At 31.7% G+C, this 20396-nt stretch overlaps 1 long non-coding RNA gene across 1 annotated transcript; it reads left to right on the top strand.

Annotated features, from left to right (window-relative positions):
* Positions 1–17953: 17953 nt before the first annotated feature.
* Positions 17954–19443, top strand: LOC149898739 (uncharacterized). Its single transcript, XR_016458048.1, has 3 exons — positions 17954–18530; positions 18639–18718; positions 18794–19443. It is a non-coding gene; the product is annotated as an uncharacterized LOC149898739 (long non-coding RNA).
* The last annotated feature ends 953 nt before the right edge of the window (positions 19444–20396 follow it).

The raw sequence follows: 20396 nt of genomic DNA on the forward strand, positions 1-20396 counted from the left end.
TTGTATAATATAGGTAGTATATGTATGTATTACTCTTAATAAATTCGCATCATCTTCCAGCATCACATACTGTTTTTTCCACATTTATTTTTTATTTTACACGAATAATTAAGTGTTATGTATCATCATTCGTAAGTAACATCATAATAAATAGATTCTCCGTTGTAACTTCTGCCTTAAATTGCAATTCCAATTACAAAATAAAGATTACATTTACAAGAATTAGAAAAAGCTTGTCAAAGATAAAGCCGCTATATCAAACATAAAATTCATGCAAAATTTCTAAATGCAAATTGCCAAAAGTTTAGAACGTTCCAGAAAAGATTAAAACTCGTACAAACCACAACTCACGTCTGTGACTCGTTTGAGTCAAACATCAAACGGACTTTAATAAAAAAATCAAACTGAATTCGTATTAAAATAAAATGTATGCATGCGAATTTAAAATTCCCTTCCACTTTTGTTTATTCAAAAAATCTCTATTGCACGCCTCATAAGCGAAGCGTTGAGGTGGGTACTACTGTCACTTCGCGCAAAACATCTGATTTTTCAAACTTAAAATGTCTTTATGTATCATACATTGCACTTGTAAGATAATACATACACACACATATTAAGAAAAAACACTATTTTTAACATTCATGATATTTTTGATGTCATTTTTGTTATTTAAACTAGTTAAAAAACAGTTTAAAAAAGTTCTATCTTGGACGTCCGTGTGTCTGTATGTGCGGAGGATTTTCTTGTTAACACGATAGCGACCGAAATACTTTACTAATCGAGTCTTTTTTTTCTCTTACGCTTGAGTATGCTCAGGAATAGAACCCTTTCATTTTTCAGGGTCTGATTCGATGTGGTTTAATTGTTATTAAATAAACAAAAATAATAATTAATAAATAATTATTAAAAAAAAATTATGAGGCGTGCACTTTTGGATTTTCCAAACTATTGGTATTTATGGTAGTAGATAAGAGATACAAAAATATGATATTGCAGAATATCGTCTGTTAGTATCTTGTCTATATAATAAAAATGAATCGTAAAAACTCGCGAACGGCTCGACCAAATCGGTTAATTTATTTTAACGTTTTTGTTAATGCACAAGAAAGGTTCTTATGGAGAAACAGAACAAAAAGGGGTAATAGAGTAGAACAACGTCTGCCTGGGCAGCTTATAGTATATTAATGGTACTGTAGTTACAAGTAATGCAAATCAAAATGCTTTACTTGGCAGCGTTATTTCTAATATTCTAAAAAATAATTTCATAAAATGTTCACATACATATTTAGTAGAGAATCAAATTTGAAACACCTAAATTTACAAAATGCCGGGAAAGATAAACTTCCCCCGTGTTTTTTGCTAATACGCCAACGTAGCATGTTTTCAACTTTCGACTTACAAAGTTTCAAAAGACCAGTTTGTTTGGAGAGTATTTGAAAGTTAATATTGCGTCACTTTACAATGTTATTCACCCATATTCACTTGATATACTTGAAACTATAAGATTACAAACGGGTCTATAAGATTATTACAAAGTATAAGATTACATTGGGTCTACGATATTCGTAGGCATCTACGATGTTCGTAGAGTTCTACGTATTGCATGTAGCTGAAGCCCGTGATTTCACTTCTATCATGGTACTCGGGTAAAAAGTTTACTATGTAGTTTTCTAGATTCTAGACTATAATCTATGTGTATATTTCATTGATCAGTTTGTTGTCGTTGTTTTTGCGAAATGCGCAAAAACAGCGTAATTTCTCAGCCTACAAACCCTTAAAATATGTGCTTCGTACATTTTACTATCAAAGCTTCAATTAATTTAATATGCCAATGTATAGATCTTCAGAAATGCCAAGGGACCAGCGATTCTTGGAATGTGAATCCTTATTCAATAGGCATATATGTCTACAAATACTTGCATTTACTATTGGCATATTCTGCCCTATTGGTGGAAAGGAAAGGCACCTTATTCTGAGATATCAAAAATAATATACTCCAACCCTTAACTTGAATATGATTACAAATTATTTTTCATACGATTCCATTTTAGTGTATACGATTATATTCTATTACTTATTTCCCGACAATTATCCTCATCATTATGGATTTCACTGTACATAATAATATTATAAAAGTAATTAAGTACAATGAAATGCCCAAGTTTTCAAAAAATAATAAGAAAAAATATTCCAAATGTTATACTTAAAAAAACGCCTTAAACCCATTAAAAACAAGGAAGCCCTTAAAATTTCTTCACAGGAAAAAGTCACAGCATGGACCTTGAAACAATATAATTGTGTCCGAAACCCTATACATAATTAACTTTCAAAACAAACTGGCGATAAATTACAAAAACTTTCCCTAAAAATGGGGAAATGAATTTCAATCTGGCAACCCTGCACGACCGACATGTTCTCTAGAACCCGGCTTAATTAATAAAGTTGTACCACACAGAACGGTTTGTTGAATCCACATTACGATGTTGTCATAACAAAACTTCAATTTGATCTACTTCAATTAAATAATTAATTCGGATTGTCGTTTTAGTGTTTGTTGTTTACGTCGAAATTTGAATAATAAGAGCTATTTTATTATTGACGTAGTGTTCATTTGTGGAACGAGGGTAGTCAATAAAAAGAATATAATTGTACTTTATGTTTTAATTAATTTAATAAAATAATTATTAAATGATTACTTTATTGTTGTTTTTAATAACTCCTGCTAACTATAATATGGGTCATAATTGTATTTAAACTATTTTATTGAAGTTTTTTTAAAGCATTTTGGACTATTTTAATTTTGCAACTATGGCATCAACTTATGGCTTATGGAAAGCGTATTTAGGTATGTTTAGTGAGTTATTTGTTGAATTTCAATAATAGTTCAATCCTATTTAACTCAACTTTAATAATATATAAAGAAGCTTATATAAACGACGGTGAATCTGGTACTTTAATTTCGCTTTTCCTTCTTCAGTACAATCTAAAACATTATTTCAATCTTCCATTTTATACAGTTTTCATTATCACATGAAAATTTTACATTTAATTTCCGTTTAAAACATATCCAGATTCGTATCAAACTAAAAATTAACATCGCAAAAAGTAATTGAAAACATACAAATAAAAACTTTGCAACAACGGTCCGCCATTTTCAATTTGCTTTCGCCAAAAAACTACCGAAATCCATGCAAAAAATGATTACGGCTGCATCGAAATGCGTGGAACAAAACATTAATATCAAAACACAAAGAGCTAGTGCAGATTAATATCGGTTATATGAATTTGCAGCCAGACTATGGTCGAGTCTGAGTGCGTGACATGTAACTTTTATATGTCTAAAATCACTGGAGAGGGCTTTGTCAATTTTTAGCGTAGGCAAAAATCATAGGTATCAAGTTTTTTTGTTGTTATGGAAAACATTTTTTCGCGATATAGCGAAAACATGTTTTGTTTAATGATATTTTAGTAAACAAAAATGTTATTTCGAATTCAACCTTCGAGATGAAATTCTATCCGTCTTATTTGGAACTTAGAAGCGCTCTTGATAATTATTTATAGACTTATTTATCGACTTCATATTGTAAAATACGGGAGCAATCTAAAAATTCAAATTAACTAATTAATCTTTAATTCCGTTCTTTTCTGTATTTGTTTTTTTAATTTTAAACCGATTTTTTTGTATCACATTATAATTATTAATAAAATACATAATACATTAACACTTCATTAATTATTTATTTTAATAAAAACAGCACCACTCCCAATTCATCCATTAAAGAAAATTTTTTTCGCGCTAAAACTAAATACATACACAAAAATAATCACTTCCTTAAATAGCATATCTTTATAAAAACTCTTTATAAATACTCCTAAAAAAAGAAAGAAAAAAAACAAAAACCGATTTTCGCGCCAACACTAAATGCATGCACAAAATGGCGGATCACGCACGCACGCATCACGCATGGATGCACATTTAATATTTCCAAGTACACCGTGTCATTTGTTTAAAAGGCGTTCGTTTATCTTGGAGAGGGATGTTTGTTTTAATTAAAATAAATAATGCTCTATTGTTTATGTATGAAAAGATGTAAGATTTATTCGTATGGATAATAATGCTAGTGGAAGTATGCACATTGCACACTGCACAGCTTTGTATTGATAGAAAAACTACATCTGGTTAATAGAATTGAAACTCAAACTGTTTGTTGGACTGTGATTTATCTTCGGAATACCTGGAATTATAACCATTAACACATTTTTATGGTTCCAAAAGGTAAAACAGGACCCTATTACTAAGCCTCTGCTGTCTGTCTGGTCCAGGTTGTATAATATCATAAGCCGTAGCAAAAAAGCTTCCTATCTTCAGACACAAAAATCATATCATCTTAGAGTGTTTATATACTACTGTAATATACCTACAGAGTGTCCCACTATTGGTATACTAAGCGCGAAGGGACTTGTAGTTTTACATACACTGATCACGTAAGAAATACTAAAACAACAAAATAACGTCAAAAATTTTTTGCTAAATTTTTCCTGAAAATCCATGTTTTATTCTCTAACTTCGCGCAGCCAGCAAATACCGCTTCGCTAATGTGAGCGTTTTGTTTATGAAAACATAATCTTAAACGATAGCTTACGTGCTGGTGGCATAGTTGGGCGGGTTGCTTGTTATGGGTATACACATAGAGTTTTAAGAATTCAGCTATTTGAAAAAAAATGCGCCTGGAATTTTATATGTATTTTTTACGAACTCAGCGTATGCTAAACTATAAAATCCTTTGAGCTTAGTATACCAACAGTGGGACACCCTGTATACTCTAAGCATATCATAAATTAACTACGCTGCGAGTTGAGAAAGTGAGACCGCTTCGGCTATATATTCTTTACTATAGATTACCACGTCTAAACATTAGTTACCCTATAAATTAGGTACAGATTTGTACCTGTCAGGCGCAGTAAAAATCCGTAACAAACAAGGCGAGGCGTGTCGATAGCGGGAGGTGATCATGGATTGATAGATGATTTATCTTACTCAGCTATCCACTTAACTTGTTATTTTCGACTTACTGAAGATTAAGGGGGATCCTGTTTGTGGTGTTTTTATTTTGTGTTTTGGGCACTTTAAGAAGCTTTACGAAGAATTAGTTTGATATTTTGATGCAAGCTATCTACATTCTTAGATTATAAAGTAATGACTTAGGTGTCCGATATATTGTGATATAGGAATTAGGTATATTTTATATATAAACAAAATTTCATGCATACGTCGACTATATTGTAATTTTTTTGCACAAAAAATCTGAGGATATTTTTTTTGCAGATTTTTTCTTTATCTTTTAGTTTTATGTTAGTATATTATAGAAATGATTATCATTTGTTTTGGTTAGGTTAAGTTGTAATTTTTACCTAACTATATAGTACGTTAAGCTACCTACTTCTGATCAATATTATTCATATGAATAAAACCTATCGGCTTGGTAAACTGAATAACACTTAAATTCTCGAATGAAATTCGTTGAATTTTGTTTTACCTATAAATATATCCTTTCAAAAACATCTATTTTTTACACAAGCAACTCGAAACTGTGAAATGCAATTTCATGAGGAATATCTATCGGGTGATAACATAAAATGCAAGCAAAGTATCAAAAGCTAATATCCCTATGTATGCTTAGATCTACAAAACTATACAACAGATTTTAATCCGGTTTTTTAAATAGATAGAGTGGATGTTACGATGACGGTTTTTTACAAAGAGAGAGAGTTGTGTAATATCGAGAAATGTATATAAGTCTATATTTTTTTTAGTTTTAGACGGGTGAAGCTGCGGGCGGAAAGTTAGTTTCCAATAAACCAAAGAAATGACTTCGCACACATTATAAATACGGCATATTATAGTGATATTTATATTCATAACAACGTAAGTGTTGTCGTAAAACTGTTCAGCCGTTTTTACGATTTATATAAGGCGAAGTTTTACGATGCATATAGCGTGGTTCTTGTAAGATATTTCATATATTTAAGATAAAACTAACGTTGCATGTTTATATTTACATAACGACAGCAGTTTTCTGTGAATTTTCCGTGAATTTCATAAACAATATACTTTTTATTGGTTTTTGAATTAACAACATTGTTTATAATAGGAAATGTAAATACATTATTTACATTAATTAAATTACATTAATTAAACTAACTTTTAACCACTGAAAATCAGTGTATTGCACGGCAGGCCTATTGTGGCATACATAGATTTAAGTTTCTTGTTTTATTTTATTTTATTTGGATCTTTTATGTATAATAAACGTGTTTCATTTCATTTACATTAATTTTTGTAACTGTGTTACAGCAAAATTAATGTAAGGTGCATACTATATTTCTAATCTTTTACAGGTAAATTAGCTTGGAGAAATTTTTGCATATGTAGTGGTGTGTATATTACTCAGATCTTAGAGCGCGTTTCCACTATATCGTTCTGGCCTATACAAAAATGTTTCGATATCCTAACATTACTATTTAACTTTATACTTATTCCTAGCAACACTTTTGTTTTCAATAAAAACAAGTTTTTATTTGAAAGAAAATGGTTTTGACTTTATAAAAAAAAAATATATCATTCAATTTTACGTCCTTGAGCAAACGACAAGGCGACTACCGTGAAACAATAAAATATCGTGTCCATAATAATTTGTTTCATAATTAATATTTGACCATAATAATTACGAAACAAAACAAATAAATAAATCGTCACTTGATAGTGGAAAGTGGAAACACGCACAAAACCAGAATAAACCAGTTTACGCTGTCCGCAGGTGCCACGTGCAGTCGTTTGGTAGCGTTAGAACATAAAGCACATTTCATTCAAAAATTATAATTATTATGTACGTAGTTTAATTGATAAATTTTGTATTTGTTGATTGTTGTTATTATTTGTTATTATTGAAGTGAAACTTCTTTATCGGGGGTGGACAAAAATTTTGTGTAACATTTTTGCGTTACGCCGCGCGCGTGACATTTTTGCGTTACGCCGTACTCGTGACATTTTTGCGTTACGCCGTACTCGTGACTATATACATTATACATGTTATATTAAAGTGATCAGCAAAATCAAAGGGTTTGTTTTAATTCTAATTCCAGTGAATTTCTAAAAAAAGTAAATAAGTAATTACATCTATTTTTCTAATACTTAGGTGTAATAATGGTATTTATTTTTCTAAGTTATTTATGATTAACCTCACTTTTTGATTGTATTTTTCAATACACTAACACGTGGGTGGAATTATGGTATCAATTTTTTCTAATACTTGAATGTTGATTGTGGTATTTATTTTTCTAAAATTGTATTTAAAGTTAACCTCAGTTTTTGATTGAATTTTTTAAAACACCAACACGTGGGCGAGATCATGTTATTTATTTTTCAAGTTATTTAAGCTTAACCTCTGTCATAATATGTATATACTATGTGCGTCATTAATTTCTGACTGTTTCGAGATTTCGACATTAGGAATTTATATTTATTACCTCTATTGTTCGAACAAAAATAAGTTACCGCCTTTAAGAACTTGCCGACAATGTAAGTACAGTATTGTTTCTTAGAAAACATTTTAGGAGTATACGATAATAAATCTATGACTCACGTTAACACGTGTTTGCTTGATTGGTGTTCAATTATGATTTTGTGAATTCAATATAATTTATAAGAATAAACCTCAAACTCTTTATGTCCAATCAAAATCCGCCTAAGTCGAAATCCTTTATAACTTGAAAACTCTATATAACTCGAATTTTTTGGCGTCTCCCTTGGTCTTTTGAACTACCGCACGAGCTGAGCGAGCGAAGCGAGCGAGTCGCGGCAGTGGCCGGCGTAAATATTCAAATAGGTAGCGAGGAGCGAAGCGACGAGCATCTTAGGTTAACTTTTGAACTACCGCACGAGCCGAGCGAGCGAAGCGAGCGAGTTGCAGTAGCGGCCGGTGTAAATATTTAAATAGGTAGCGAGGAGCAAAGCGACGAGCATCTTAGGTTAACTTTTGATTTTTGAACTACCGCACGAGCCGAGCGAGCGAAGCGAGCGAGTTGCAGCAGCGGCTGGTGTAAATATTTAAATAGGTAGCAAGGAGCGAAACGACGAGCGTGTTAGACTAACGTATTTCTGTAATATTGTATACAAGCTGTGCCGCGCGGTTTCACCCGCGTGGCTATGCTCCTGTTGGTCTTAGCGTGATAATATATAGCCTATATTACTCGTGGATAATGTAGCTTTCGAATGGTGAAAGAATTTTTAAAATCGGTCCAGTAGTTTATGAGCCTATTCATTACAATCAATCAAACAAACAAACAAACAAAGTTTTCCTCTTTATAATATTACTGTAGATAGTAAATTATTTTTTGAAAAATAAGGTCATAAAGAAGTTTCACTTCTTACGTGTGTACTCTAGTACACGCACACATTTTTTTGTTATAATATTTGTTGAAGTGAATTACATGTCCCGCAGCCGGAGGCCCCAAATGAAAACTCAGATGTACTTAAAAACTACATTTAATAGCTAAAATGAGACTTTTACACCCATGTCTGCACGATGCAGACCGGAGTTAAAGAATGAATTTATACAGTTTAATAATTATAAAGACGTAAGCTTGGATGCTATAAGGGAAATCGCATCCACATTCTATTCCCGTGCGAACGGCGTATTCAGCAGTTTTGTATGAAGGCAGGGCCATAACTAGTGTTTAATTTGTGTGTAAGTGTTGTAACTTTATATTGTTAATTCAATATGGCTCCAGTGTTAAAACATGGTCGAGGCAAGCCTTTGACTTCTCAAACTAAAGAATTAAACTTTAAATGTCGTTTCTTTTTCAGGTTAGTAAATTTTTCATTTTAGTAACATTGTTAATGTAAAAGTTATATGTATGTTAAATGTGCAAATATTAAAATAAAGTCTCATCTTTTTCAGAGGAGAAACACATATAGTTTAATTTAAAATCCCTTATATATACAGGGTTACTTGTAAAACACCGGCAACCTCGCAGGACAAGATAGCTAACATCATAAGTAACAACATTTCGACTTTTGATAATTTGTTAGATTTTATTTTCATACAAAAATAAATATTCATTTAATTTTCCGTCTGAATATTATAAACTCTACGCCTCCCAAAAATTACGTAAACAAAAAGCGAACGAGAGGGGGAAGGGGGCGTCGCGTCGTCCATCCGATAATTAATAGAACATAGACTTACAAATGTAAGGAGAGTACAATAAAAGTTTAAAAAATCATTTAAAAATAATTTATTGCGTTATGCCAAAAGTCGTAGAACAAATGTTGTTATTTATGATGTTAGCTATCTTGTCCTGCGAGGTTGCTGGTGTTTTACAAGTAACCCTGTATAAAATAAAAACTAAAAATAAAATGTTGTTTTATTTTATTTGCTGACCATACACTACTACAAACGCAAAAATTTCTCCAAGCTAATTTACCTGTATACGTGTTTTGTAATAAAAAGCAGTTTCATTGATTTAATCTATCAGGTTTAAATTAACAAAAATAATTATAAGAAAAGATGTCATTTTATGACACTTGCATTTATATAATCATATTTCTTTTTTCCAGAATAACATTATGATAATTCATCTACCCTTACCATGTGCATTTTTTGTCAAACACACAGGATCTTTCGGAACTCGTAAATTACGTAGAATATTCATAAAGTCCCTTAATTATAAAACATTTCCATAAAAACACGGCATCGCCGCAGGATTTTCGAAATAAATACGCGGATTTTAGTTCAAAAAGAGCGATGTCAAAGCGCCTAACGTTGAGAGCAACTCAAACTTTCAAGAGACACTCAAAGGTTTAAGCCGGATTTTATGTTTGTTTACTGTGAAACCAAGGTGCATTTTAATGCTGGGTATATTGTTTTTGAGGTTAGAGAACAACGAACAGATAACAAAATAGGATGGAATCGGAATTTTGCGCCCGAAATTAAAATCAATTTTAGCTGTTTTGTTGTTGTAGAAAAAAGGGACAGTTTTCGCGTGCAATTTAAAATTGAATTAAATAGTCAATATTATAACATACCAACATGGCTGCATGCTACAACTTTTATAACCATTATTGTACAAAATTTCCATAAAATATCAATATTATACATAACGTCTTTGCTTTAAACGTATCAAGTAAATAAATAAATAATCCAAGAAATTTTCTTCTTCATAATCGACGAACTAAATATGTATTTTTTTGTCATACAATATGTAAAAACGCTAACGTGACAACGGTATTCATTTTCTCATAATACTGTTTTGCCTCGAATAATGGTGCCTTTTCTCCAATAATGTGCGAGGATGTGTAGTACTCTATATAAATTCTTCTCTTACTTCCCCTAGTTTTAATTGAATCCTATTAAAATTGTATTATATCAACTATCTTGTTTCAGCACACAATGAAGGGCCCGTTCATCGTATGTGCGTTCATCTCCATATTGGAAACGGGTAAGTGAAATCTTTTGCATTTTTCACGAACCATCGAAGAAGCAAGCGTTAAGTATTTGCTCGGAACTCGATGTTTATGTGCATTTTATTTTCCAGACGTAAGAGGTTTTGTGATAGCGTGATTTTTATGGGCGTTATGTAAGAATATATGTATCGATGAATTATTTTTAAGACATTATTCTAGTTCATGAATGAAATTGTAGTTTTTATGGTGTACTAGCTTCCGCCCGCGGCTTCGCCCGCTTGGTGTTTTGATAAAAGGTAGCCTATGTTCTTTCTCAGGGATTAAAGATTGTCTGTGCTAAATTTTATCAAAATCGGTTGAGAGGTTTAAGCGGGAAAGCGTAACAGACAGACAGAGTTACTTTCGCATTTATAATATTAGTAGGGATAGAAAAGATATCGAATAACTCGTATTTTTTTTTAATTTAATGTTTGAATGATTTTTCAAATTAGCTAGTCACCTAAGTTAGGTAGTGAATGTTACAAAAGTTATATGACTACTACTTAATTGATTATATTTGTTGCTTTATAAGACAATTACTGCAAATAATCGTCAAATTTCCTAGATACGTACTTACCCTATAAGGAAAAAAATCGCAATATAGTATTACAATCTTATAAAATTAGGGACACATAAGACTATCTATGAATTTATCATTGTTTTAAAAAATTTCAAATCGGACCAGTAGGTAGTTCTTGAGATTAGCGCGTTCAAACAAACAAACTCTTCAGCTTTATAATATTACTATACATTTACAAAATATATTTTATACCTTTCGAATGTTAAAAGCTATATTTAAAGATAGATTAAATCGCAAATAAATTAAAGAGCGATACGTTTATTTTAAAAACAAACATTTACATATTTGTTACATTAATAACGATGACGTCACTCGTTTAATTACCCCGATATTAAATCAGGATCAAATATTCCAATTTGCGTGGAACATTCGTATGGCTTTATTTGTAAATGAATTTTGTAAATTGATATTTATTGTCATGGGTTATTATTTATTAATATTTTACTGTATTTCAATTTTATATAGATAAATGATAGTTCTACACTAGTATTATAAGGAGGAAACCTTGTTTGTAAGTTTGTTTGTTATGGATAATTATTATCGACAGATACAAAAAAAAATGGTTTTATCAGTAGAAAACTACAGGTCTCATTCCGGATGACAATTGCTCTTTTGTTACTTGTACCTAACTAATACGAGGAAATAGAATCTAAATCAAGATTACAGATATATAGGAAGTTTCGTGTTCCGAGCATTGATGTATTATTACTACGTATAGAGAGGACATCACGAACAAAATCTGTGCGACAAGCGCGGCCGCGGCGGTGCGGGACTCACGTGGGCCGGCTAGTGAGTCATAGATTAAGCGATGAGTTTGTGACGTTTGACTCTAACTCGTGTTACAAAGAGTGTAGTAGCGATGCCCTCTCTAGTACGTAGTACATAGTAACTCAATGGTTCCGAGTCCTTAATTATAGCATCATTCATCATCATCAGTATTACATATTTCTAATTAATTACCTAAATTCTCGTTGAGAATTCAAAAACCACCTTTTTTTACACGTTTGAAAATTTAACCAAAAACTTGTTCAATTTATTTGCCTCTAGAAAGGAATTTTACACTTGTTACAATAATGTTATATCCCTTAATTATAAGGCTTTTTAAGAAACGTATACACTTACAAATAACATAATATTTATTCCGCATAATTACACATTGTATCTCAAAGAACTTTCCTCCATTAATAATTTAGACTCTATTCTCACGAAATACAGTTCCTTTTTGCATATCAGGACTTTCTTTGAAAGCGAAGAAATAAAAACAGATGCTCAAAGGATTCATTAAAAATATAGTCCATTGCGTAGCACTGTTTCGTATTGAATAATATATTCGCTAATTGACTTTAAAAATACATGTTCTAGTTGAGACAATGGATGTTTTGCTTTAGGCTGGGACACACGAAATCTTATATGAGATGAAATCAAATAAAATTCGTGTATTAGGTTCAAAAATAACATGTATGTTGTTAATAATTTTTTAATTCGTAGGGTAGTGTTTAAACCTTAGATTAAGGATTGGTCTCCGCGCGCGCGCTATGACGTAGCGTCGTAGCGTGCTCTACGACGCTACGTCGTAGTATCTTTAATCTAAGGTTTAACTTTAACTAAGGCTTAACTCTCTATTAATTAAGTAGAAGTAACTAAATGTAAGTAATATGGGATAATTAATATAAGTACAACAATCTTGCTCTTCAATTAAGATAAGTTTTTTCGAAATCGGTTAAAAAATTATCTCGGTTTTATTTCATCTTTTTATGCATATCTCTTGCGCACTTGAAGTCCATCAGAATAACCCCCATTTCCATACTTCTATACAAGATTAATATAAAACGAAAGTTTGTATGTTTGTATGCGCTTATGTCACGAACTAATTTACCTTTTACAAAATTCTTTCGCTATTGGATATGTATACATTATCCCTATATGCTATATAGGTATATGTACCACAAGCAAAACCGTGGGTAGACAGCTAGTATACAAATATGAACACACATTTCCATCATACCTTGAATCAATACCATCTATACTCTATACATGTATCGAATTGAAAGGTCCTTCTTAGAATCGAGCTTTTGATGTAAGGGTATTATAATTTAATTAATACTACGTATCTTTGATATGCTGGAGCGGAATAATAATACTAATTGAACAGTAATTTCATATGAGCGTATTTCGTAGCTTAGAATGTATGATTAAAGATTTCTGCGAAAATTGAGTAATTATAGGTAGTACTAGGAAATCGTTCGTTCTGTTTGAGTTGGCGCAAGTTAAATATAAATATATCCTATCCTACTAATATTATAAATGCGAAAATTTGTGAGGATGTGTATGTGTGTGTTTGTTACTCTTTCACGCAAATACCTACTATCTGCTGAACCGATTGCAATGAAATTTAGCACACATATAGAGGGTAACTTGGATTAACACATAGGATAGGTTTTATCCCGGAAATCCCATGGGAACGGAAACTATGCTCGTTTTTCTTTGAAAACGCGGGCGGAAAGCTAGTAATTTAATAAATGACACACGGTAGTAATTTCGCCGTCTGGACTTGAAAGTATTTTCAAAATGAGGTCTATATTTTTTATTTATTTCATTACAAACATTCACAATTTCCAAAACAAAATTTGCTTCTTAATGTTATTGCTTATAGACTAAATATTTATACTAGCTTTGCCCGAGACATTAAAACAATGAATAACATAAAATAAATAGCTTTCGAGTGTTTTGGAAATCGGTCGAGTACCTAATTAATAAGCTAAATCGTATAAACAAAAATCATATCGATATTCTTCGAAATTTTAAGACCTATGGTCATGCAAAGCATCGATTTCCATTACTACCAAACAAAAATAACTAAGTTAATTAATACTAAAATTCCTATTCATTACCATACATAAATCATACAAACATACAAAACACACTCCATGATATCCAAAACAGTCGCTTTGTAAAGCTCTAAATCTCACCCTAATGCCTCTACGAGTATTTTTCAGCAATATTTCTTTCGTTAATCGAATATAAAGCCGACGTTATTGATAACGTTGCTATCAATTCTATCCTTATGGGAAATTTTAGAATCGCATCATTTCGTACTCCATTGAGAGTTATAATTAACATGATTTTTGTATTTATTTTACAATTGATTGTAAATGCTATCTTTTTATTGTGCAATATAATCTTCCTACACGAATATATTTATAAACGAATATATTTTGAATATAACATAATAATTTTTAATACACAAAAATCAACAAAAACCTAAATATAAAAAGCAGTAACTGTAAAACTAATAACGGATAGAAATTAGGCCTTAGGCCTTCTCTGAAATAAACTCAACCATTTATTCATTCAACTGGACTTCATTTGGAAGTGCTTTTGAATCGTCAAATAACAGAATAATAGTAATAATTATAAATAATAAATATAGATAACCGGTGCTTATAGGCAACCTATACTCAGATTTTTAATTAGACGAAGTAAAATGACGTTTACTGTGTTGTCAGTTTTTGATGAAATAAAAATAGCGTTGTCACAAAGTGAATGATTGAAAATCGGGAATGAATGAAAGTGAATCGATCGTATATTGAATATTTAGTTTGTTTACAATTAACGAAAAAATTACTAAAACATTACTTAACGTAAACAGCGTAACAATAAAAATTAAAAAATGATTATAAATACATTCTGCTAGTAACTTATATCTTAAATAGCTTTGTATATTATAATTAGAAATAATTTGGAAAATCCAAAAGTGCACGCCTCATAATTTTTTTTTAATAAATATTTATTAATTATTATTTTTGTTTATTTAATAACAATTAAACCACATCGAATCAGACCCTGAAAAATGAAAGGGTTCTATTCCTGAGCATACTCAAGCGTAAGAGAAAAAAAAGACTCGATTAGTAAAGTATTTCGGTCGCTATCGTGTTAACAAGAAAAAGGATCCGCACATACAGACACACGGACGTCCAAGACAGAACTTTTTTAAACTATTTTTTAACTAGTTTAAATAACAAAAATGACATCAAAAATATCATGAACGTTAAAAATAGTGTTTTTTCTTAATATGTGTGTGTATGTATTATCTTACAAGTGCAATGTATGATACATAAAGACATTTTAAGTTTGAAAAATCAGATGTTTTGCGCGAAGTGACAGTAGTACCCACCTCAACGCTTCGCTTATGAGGCGTGCAATATTGTTATTTTATAGTTTGAAATGATGAACTATTCACACTCATTGTTCATTCATCTGATTGAATGAGAACTGAATTCTTCACTATTACTAATAATATGGCAACATTATTTTACAAAGTGACTTTAGCTGCTGTCAGTTTACTTTGTCTAATTAAAAATCCGAGTATAATATTCAAGTCACGTAAAACTATAAGTAGGTACCTGCAAGACCTTTAATTGTCGTTTTATAATGCAGTACATTTTAACTAAAACGTTCATAAACCAACCTTCCATTACTGAAGTTCGCTATGTCCAACTGCTAACGAGCGAACTTCACAAATTAGTGAACTTTCCCGCCCTTTTGCACCTTTTAACGATCGATATTCGGCTTTATTATTGTCACATTACAATGCGACTAGAACATTCTAGAAGCGTGGGAAGCTTTGGAACAAATCAGTTTGACCCAAACTAAGTTTGTGTTACAATAACCAGTATAGTTAAACTTTGTTCAGTATGACAGCTCGTTCATAATGAGGTCTCGCTTTTATCTCAAAATAGAATTTACGATATTATTGATAACTCTGTGCTCCAAGGTTTTGGTCACATTGCTCTGCCCCTGTTGGTCTTAGCATGACGATATTATCGAGAAAGGCTATATTAATAGCTTTCCTCGATAAATGGGCTATCTAACACCGAAATAATTTTTCAAATCGGACTTATAGTTCCTCAGATTAGCGCGTTCAACCAAACAAACATTTTTTTCAGCTTTATAATATTATTATGTAGTATAGAATGTCATATTAGGAATTATACCTACGATAAGATTTCACCGTCTAGGTGCCCACCACGTGCCCACCTAATGAATTAAATAATTGCCATAACGTAATGATGAATGAACATTTCAAACTAAAATCAACTAGCTTTTAGTTTTAAAATTCCGCTCAAATACAAGCTAGCTGGTCTTATTTGAAAATAATATTAGAATGCAATCTCTTTTAATGCAACCTCTTTCGACAGAAGCGAATTTAAAAATGGAACGAGCGAATTCGAATAATCCTCATTAGAACATTCTAGAACATTCTGGATCTACATATGTTCTACATGTAACTGACCTAATGTGTTTTTTTCAGATGCTTTTCCCAACAATGCGAGGCGCCCTATTGTTGGAACGCACCGGATTGCATTTGAACCGTGAGTCGCTATAATGATCTTTATTCCAAGTATGTAGAGCACAAAATTGCATGCAAGAAAATGAAACTAAATGTACATCTTTTTGTACAAACGTTTTGATGTAAGTTTCGAAGATAGAAATTCAAGATGTATTTAAGTTTTATGCATGCTGCTTCTATTAAAATGGTATTGTGGAATGTGTTTTGTTCTGAATCATATTAAAGAAAACAGACATTGACTGATTGTCCAAATAAAACCTTGATTGCAAAATTGACTTTAAATACCTACCGAATCAGTATATATCTCTAAGAAATAAATAAGACTTTCATAAATATTAATACTGTAAATATCTATATTACAATCGAAAACAAAGTCGCTTACTACTGCAAAATGCATTTTTATGCGGTTTTCATAATGATGAAAATGTCATATAAGACAGAGTAATTTCAAAGACAAAACATTACGTAAAACTATACGTGCATACGAGCACACGTGTTAGAAGTGAAACTTCTTTGCCAGATTCAGAGATACCAAAATCGTCCCCTTACTACATGGCGCGATGGTATTGCTATGACGCGACATTGAAATTTTACTCTCAACGCTCAAGAAGTTTCACTTCAATATCAAATAAAATATTTACCCAATGTGAAATTATATTCATTTGTAACATAATTAAAATAAGTAGGGAAATAATACACATATTATCACTACATAGTATAACACAAAGTAGCTTTCCGCCGTCTATTTGTCTGTATGATTAAATCTTTAAAACTACGCAACGGATGTTGATGCGGATTTTTTTTAATAGAGTAGTTTTAATGAAGTTTTAGATCCCAGGCGAAGTCGCGGGAGAAAGCTAGTATATTATATGTTTGAATAAACATTTCATGTAACATTCATTTTAATTTTAAACTAAAAGCACTTATGCCTTGTGGTTAAATACGTGGTTAGAGCGTCCAACTTCAACCTTGACACTTGAAAATGAACATTTCCAAAAACCTAGGCACCTTCAGTATTTACTTCACTTATGATTATGTTATCATTTTACCTGACTGCGAAAGAAGGTGTTATGTTTTTCGAGTGTATGTATATTTCTTTGGCGTGCCCTAAAGCAGGGCGTAGCTACCGCCGTATCTGCCGTATCAAGTATACGGGGCCCCCACGCCAAGGGGGCCCCCCAACGTGCGCTTTTGTAAGAAATCTTTACCCTTCCTTAGGGCCCCCAAACAAATTTTATACGGGGCAAAGGCACGCTACACTTCTGCCCTAAAGCCCAATTCAACGGATTTTGACATAATATGAAGTGGAGTACCCTCATAGGAGGCCCGTGTCCCAGCAGCGGGAACGTATATGGGCTGATGATGATGATGAAATGTAGTTGTAATCATCAGAATTGTGATAGTGACATCGATATAGGCTACATAAATTAGCAGTCGGGTTTTTTGTTTACACGATAATTCTTTGTATAAATATAAAGTAGCATCAGCTCTACACTAATTTAGAAGCTATTTTTAAATATTTAAGGTGATGAATTAATTTTTCTAACATTTACGGCCCTTTTCAAACCTTCGTAATTTTTATATTATTAAAGTTGTCGTGATGAAAATTCTTGACAAGAAAGTTCAATAGTAACACAATACGTCTACCGTTTTAGAAACATGATTCCATGATATTTTCTCGATAGAAAAAAAAATACAAAGTTATCATTGTTATTTTTTTTTAATCTCTGGCATCTTCAAAATAACAAACGTAAAGTTACGACTTTTTGGATATTAACTATAAAATATACAACCTATACGTCTACCGTGTTAGAATTTTGAAATATATGATGGTTTTGAAATAAACAAGAAATACTTGAAATTAGCGCGCGACCAGCCAATATAGCGAGAGCCGCCCTGTACCTTCCTACCCCGATCGCTGCACGAGTCATTCCCGCTACGGCCGTCACACGGGGAACTTGTGTCGCTCGCGCAATCGTAAAAAAGGGTGACAACACGATAAGACAAAATGAGACAAATGGGGACAATAAATAAAATAAGAAGAAGAAACATAAAGGTTGGAGGAAAAAGAATGCTTACAGTTGGAACAAATTAATGAAGTAAGTTGGTTTTATTTTAAATTTGATGATAATTGTATTATAGACGATGTTTGATATGTACCCCTGTTTTAAGTACATAACGAATGTGTAAGATTTTTTCATTTATAGCATAAATAATCTGTTCAAAAATCCGGAATCCAGAAGGAAAATAAACCCACTGATTGTTCACAATGTGAATCCACTCCTTCGTAAGTACCTTTATTCAGTCAAAAATGTATGTTATCAAAGCTCTACTTGGTTTTATCGCATGATTCCATTTTTAGCAAAAAGCAACAAAGTGCAAAGAAATAAAAAATCATGGTGAACTTAGTGGAAGTATGGTGGACATAATATGGAACAGGAGCTCATTGGAGTAGTATTATATTTAAAAAAAATACGAAATAATTTCAAGAATTACATTTCTTAGAAGGTGGTAGATAAGTATGTTGTATAAATAATTTGATGTTGATATTTATTTCATTTATACTTACTACACCTGTGCGGGAAATTGCTTAGTAATAAAACAGGTTTATATTCATATTTACATAGTAATGTGAGTTTTCATTTAGAAAAATTTTGTGTAAGTATATTAAATTGAGTTCCTGGGTGATCTGGAAACACAATTGGGCCCGGAAGATGGCGCTGCAGTCACTCCTCCTAATGACATGAACCGATTTGGATGAATATTTGTGTGCACATTTCTTTTTTGTGGGATGATTGGTTGATTCGCTTTCACATTAGCTAATATATTGTATTTTTGTTGTTAGAAAGTAAACTTAATTTAATGTTTATAATACATTATTATTGGTATAAATAAGCCAGTGTTCGTCTCACATTGCTGTACCTGCCTACCTACCCTACCAGGGCCTAACTTTGTTCTGGCTATTTTATTTTGATTATTTGTAATGAATAATTACAATTATAATAGAGTGCAAAAAATAAATACATGCGTCAATATATTGTGTTTTTTTTAAACAATTTTTTTATTTAAAAAAATATCATTCCGACCGCGGCTTTGCCCGCGTGGAATTAGATTATATCGTGAATCCCGTCTTATCCCACAGAAGTGTTCAGTTCGGATAAAAAGTATCCTATGTGTAAGTCCAGGCAATTAGCTATATTTTATCAAAATTGGTAATGTAGTCTTGATGTGATTAAGTAACAACTAACAAAAAAATATACAAATTAACATCCAAAGTTTCGCATCAGTTTTACTGTATTAGTGATATCTTCCACTCTTGACTTTGACTGAGAAGAAGTAGGGTTTATAACTTCTTTCAGAAATATTACCTTTCATTTCTGGGCATGACGTAATATTTACGTCAGCATCAAATTCTATCTAAATCCATTCAGTAGTCCGCGTTATTGAGTACCATTTCATTTTTTCAGAGTAACAATATTTTTTGTTATTTTAAAGATTATTTATAACCTGTATTATTTTGTAATAAAGTAAACATTACGAAATAATAATAATTAATAATTATTAATAATGTCTAAGTAGTTGTTAAAAAGAAGATTATTTGTTTATAAGCAAGAAAATAAAACCAATAAATCAACAATTAAATATATGTATAAGAATATTATAACTGTATGACGACTCCATACATGTTTGTCCCGAGTCGGCCAGCGGCAGCGCGGCGAGTTTGCAAGAATGACTTCGCGCACACCCGCGTTCGCGATAGCGAGCTATTAGACTCCGCCCGCCAAGCAGTAGATTTTTTTTTGTGTATCGTCTTAATTTACAATTGTACCAAATTAATCAATTTATATATTAATCGCTATCGCTTCCGCTCATGCTCTGACCGCGCCCTTAAGCGGATTTCACAGATTTATCAAAGAGTTTCCACTACCTGCTTTAAGCTTTCTATGAACTGATAGAAATCGTTT

Source organism: Colias eurytheme, chromosome 22 (genome assembly GCF_061535395.1).
Source record: "Colias eurytheme isolate Ceu_HAF_F1 chromosome 22, ilColEury1 Martin Lab GWU primary, whole genome shotgun sequence".
Taxonomy (NCBI): Eukaryota; Metazoa; Arthropoda; class Insecta; order Lepidoptera; family Pieridae; genus Colias; species Colias eurytheme.